This window comes from Panicum virgatum, chromosome 1N, assembly GCF_016808335.1.
Source record: "Panicum virgatum strain AP13 chromosome 1N, P.virgatum_v5, whole genome shotgun sequence".
Taxonomy (NCBI): domain Eukaryota; kingdom Viridiplantae; phylum Streptophyta; class Magnoliopsida; order Poales; family Poaceae; genus Panicum; species Panicum virgatum.
The window spans coordinates 17451496-17456387 of NC_053145.1; the positions used below are offsets into that span (position 1 = coordinate 17451496).

The following is a 4892-nucleotide window of genomic DNA, read 5'->3' on the forward strand; positions in this document are numbered from 1 at the left end:
CTCATTACGATGGTGCAGGCCAGCCCATTCTTTAGCAAGGCCCATGAGGATGCCAGCGCTCATCTCCAGCAGTTCATGGAGCTCTGCAGTCCTTTTGTTATCAAGGGTGTATCGCAAGATGCAATCCGGCTCCGTCTGTTTCTGTTTTCTCTCTTGGGGAGAGCGAAGCAATGGTTTTATGCTAACAAGGCTGCTGTGGATACTTGGGACAAATGTGCCAAGGCGTTCCTCTCGAAGTTCTTCCCGACGGGCAAAACCAATGCTCTTCGCGGTCAGATTTCGAACTTCCAGCAGGCATCAAATGAGTCAATTCCGAAAGCTTGGGAGAGGCTTTAGGAGTACATCCTGGCATGTCCGCACCATGGAATGGATAATTGGCTGATTCTATAGAACTTCTACAATGGGTTGACACAGTCATCCCGTGATCATGTGGAAGTCGCTGCGGGTGGAGCTTTCTTCTCGCTGACCATTGCAAGAGCTACATCATTGATCGAGAAGATGGTTTCCAACCAAGGTTGGAGCAATGATCACCTCCAACCGCGCCAGCGAGGTATGCACTCCGTCAAGGAGGCCGACATGCTCGCTATGAAGATTGATCTCCTCCTCAAGAAGTTTGAGGATTATTTCCAAGATAAGGCTCAGATGCAAACACTTCAAGCCTTGGAAACTCGCATGACGTGCGAGGTCTGCGGGAATGTTTGACATTCGGGCGATAATTGCCCAGAAACCCAAGAAGAAGCTCTATTCCTCAATGGCAGCGATGGGTTTGTCCACAAGGAGCTCAGGGGTGGAATCAACCATGCCCATATTACTAAGAAGGTAATGGGAATTCGAATTCTTTCGGTCCTAACTAGCCTACCTTGAGAGATCTTGTCTATGGCCAAGTGAAGATCAAAGAGTCCCTTCAGATCCAATAAAGTCCCTAAACCACTCTTTACCTTTTAGAATATGCAAGTTGTGTTTTCAAGCTAATACGCAGGTTGCAAGCACACTTTGACCCAACATAAAATCACAGAAATTATCAGAGCACCGATTCAGGCTCAGATGGACCAAAAGTGATGTAAGAACCCAATTCAAACGAGTCAAAACAAGCCAACCACAACGTGGATCAGACAAGGAGGCCCAATACACTCTGCCAGAAGAAGTTGGGGGTGGTTGGTGGCCCGGGCAGGCCGACCGACCTACCTGGTCTGCCGACCAGGCCTGTGGGCCCCACCGCCTCAACCAAGGCACGTGGCATCTCCCTGTTGGTCCCCTACGTCGGTTGTGCAGGCTTCATCCCGTGGCTCCCTGCTATAAATACAAGGAGGTTGGAGAATAGGACACACACACACACACACACACACACACACACACACTTACCACACACCTCTCAATTCCTCTCTTTAGGCTTAGTGGAGTTTAGGAGAAGTCTAGGAGTCATCGAGTCGCCGGAGTTGCTCGAGAGTCTGGTATGGGTTCATCTCTAGCTCTCACTTGTAATATTCAGTCATTTGTAATAGAATTAGACTATGGTTACCGATATCTGCTTGAAGTATATTCTAAGTTATCGAGTATATGCTTCTTGTCATGGTTGCGTTATTATTCAATGCTTGCATTGCATGATCGCCCTGTGCTGGAGATGGTTAGTCTTTTGTTCTTAGAACTCTATCAACTGCTCCAGTATTCGTATGATAGCTCTAGTGTGATGTCTGTCCATCCGGAGGGTGGGGGCTCCGTGTGGGACACTAGAGTATCCCTTACTAGTGTAGACATGGTGTCTAGATTAGTTAAGAGTTGCTGGATGTCAACTATACCCACGGTTTGTAGAGGTAGCCGGCAGGTGGTGACAACCCTGTCCAAGCCTTTTAGTAATCCTCCATATTCGGTATGGGGGTAGGAGGTACATAAAGTCGCCGGGGTGTACGGGCTCCTCCCATTACTTCGATAGCAATCTCCCTATTGTGTAGTTTAATCTCTGACGAGCTAACCAACGAGAAAGTGTAGATATTGCTAGCCTAGCACAGCTGACTCGAGCTCTGACTTTTACCTTGCTCCCGGCCTAAAGCTTCTTTTATCTTTTTTTTATATTTTATTTATCCAAAAGGGTAGATTGTGTGTGTGTCACACTACCACCTACCATGTTATTATCTTACCCCTATTTATGCATGAGAATATCCAATCTAGATAGAGTTCACAAACTAATCTATATATCCTCTTACTCATCGCCTTCCCTGCGGAAATATAAATGACACCCCGGTATACTCCCGGGTAAAATGCTACAGCGGTATTCCGTGCGCTTGCGGATTTATTCGTGGTCCATGAAATACTGCCACCCCAAATTGGCATCTGCGGGCGTCATCGCTGGTGACATTGGTAGGCGCCAACAGCGGTCCTGGAGGTGCTGGTTGACAAGGGGCTCTTGCCGCCGAACACCGATCAGGCACCGCCAGTGTGGATCGTTCCGATGCCGGAGGAGAGGGAGCCGAAGCCCCCGAGCGGCTACATCGTGAGCCTCGTGCGGCTCCACGAGCGGGGATTCGGCATCCCCGCCGGCAAGTTCGTCCGGGCGCTCTGCCACCACTACGGGGTGGAGCTGCATAACTTCGCCCCTAACTCCATCTTGCAGGCGGTAGTCTTGTCGCCGTATGCGAGAGATACTTGGGGTTGGAGGCGCACTGGGATTTGTGGGTGCATCTATTCCACGACAAGCTCTACACTGAGTACGTCCATGGCCAGCCGAGGAGATTCATGCGCGGGGGTGGCCTCACGCTCCAGGTGCGTGAGCATAGGGGGAATCTGTGCATCCCCTACAAGATGACCACGAACAACGCCGGGTGGAGCCGAGGGTGGTTCTTCCTGTGCAACGACAACGAGTGGCACCCGGCGTTCACCGACAAGGTGCTCCGGGAGAAATCGGACGCATGGAAGTGGGGGGTGGTCCACGAGTGCCAGTCTAGGCTCAAGGTGTACGTCGATGCGCTGCAGCATTTGGCGAAGAAGGGGATGACGGCTCCTGTCGTCATCGCGAACTTTCATTGGCAGAGGGTGATTCCCCTCATGGAGAGGCGGTTGGCGTTCTTCGAGCTGACCCCCGAGGCCACGACCGAGGGCTCGAGGATGTCGAGCGAGTTTCTCTCCCTCGACGCTGCTGCCCAGAGGGCGAAGAGTGCAGTGGCGCACTTACCCTCCGACCCCGACGATCTTTGGAAGCTCAAGATGTGCCCCGAGAAGGGGTACATCAGTTTGGTGAGTCTGGCTTTCGATTGTTGTCGATTTCGCGCTAATCCTTCTCCTTCTTGTTTTTGATCTGGGTCATGCTTGCAGGGACTGAGCTGTAAGGGCTATGTCTCGAAGCCCCAGTGTCCCGAGGTCCGTGAAGCGAACCGCCTATGCCAACAGGCGGAGAAAAAGAGGAAGGACAAGGCGAAGGAGACTGCCGCCAGAAAGAGAGAAAGAAGGGAGAAGCATGATAAGGAATGTGCCCGACGGAAGAGGGAGGGTCTCTCACCGCCGACAACGCCCGAGTCCACCGAGGAGGAAGACTCCTCGACCGGCGGGGCAGATTTCTTGGAGTTTGAAGACTTCGAGGCGGTGACGGCCGAAAGCCCTCTGTCGGTCCAGCAAAGGGCCGGCGTCGAGGCTTTGGCGTCAGTGCTGGGCGAGAGGAGGCTCGCGCCGGCGATGTTGGGCGAGGGGAGGCTCGCGCCAGCGACGTTGGTCGAGGGGACGCTCGCGATGGTGAGGGCGGATCGAAGGTCGCCCACGCCGGCGGCGGGGCAAAGGTCGCCCGTGCCAGCATCGGGTCAGAGGTCGCCCGCGCCGTCGGCGGCCAAGGATTCACCCGTGCCAGCGGCGGGACAGAGGTCGCCCGCGACGGCAGCGGGGCGGCGGACGTCTGCGTCCGTGACACGGGCGGGCGGTAGGACGTCCGCAGTGAGTGTGGAGACCCTCGGGCAAACGGCCCCGAGAGTACAAGGTGATGGAGGGGCGACACCCTCGGGCCAGCCGTTAGGAAGCGGCAGCGTGCCGCGAGGCCAGAGGAGTGGCACGGGCAAGCGCAGGCTGAGCTCCCTGTCAGAGTAAGTGATCTCGATCTTGTCTTTCGTGTTTATTCGTTTGATTCTTCGGTCCCTGCTGACTTGTCGTTCCCCCTGCCCGGTCTAGCCGCAAGGCCACCACCCGTGAGTCGGACCATCTCGCGCCGCCCAAGGCCCTCAAGACCGGGGAAACTGTGACACTGCATTCTGTGTCACTACCCCCGTCCGGAGGGTCCCAGTCACTGGAGGCGGTCGCCGCGGTGCTTCGGGAGGTGGTGGCTCGAGGGGCCCAGTCAGCCCAGCAGGCCCGAGCACAGGAGGGCGGGAGCGACGCCGGTTAGGGCGGCGCAGCAGCGGCCGCTCGGGCAGACGCCGAGGAGGAAGCTCGCTGGGGCAGCACGGAGGGTGCTGCCCGGCCGGATGCCGAAGACAAGACTGGCCGAGGCGGCACGGAAAACACCGCCCGGCCGGGAGCTGCTAATGATGTCAGCCGAGGCGACGCAGATGACACCACCCGGCTGGGGGCTATTGATGATGTCGGCCGAGGCGATGCAGATGACGCCGCCTGACCGGGGGCTGTAGGAGGAGAGACTGGCGGGGATACATCGGAGTGACCCGCCAGTCAAGCAGAGGGAGAGGTCCTCGCCCCCGAGCCTGCGGGGGCTGGGGTCGAGGGCGCGCGGCGGTGGCGGTGACGCAGACAGCGCCAGTGGTGGTGCTGGAGGAGACCCTTGTGCTAGAGTCCGCGGGGGTTGGGGGCGAGGGGGCCGCTGCAGTGGCAACTACGTAGACGGTGCCGGGTAACGTGGTGCCGGTGTTGGAGTTGCCACTGAGCGAGGAGTATGGGGACTCAGAGGACATCGACCCGATTGC

The 4892-nt window shown here is 56.4% G+C and overlaps 1 non-coding gene across 1 annotated transcript; it reads right to left on the reverse strand.

The window, feature by feature from the left end:
* Positions 1-261: 261 nt before the first annotated feature.
* Positions 262-368, reverse strand: LOC120657827. The gene has a single exon (XR_005668362.1). It is a non-coding gene; the product is annotated as a small nucleolar RNA R71 (small nucleolar RNA).
* Positions 369-4892: the final 4524 nt, after the last annotated feature.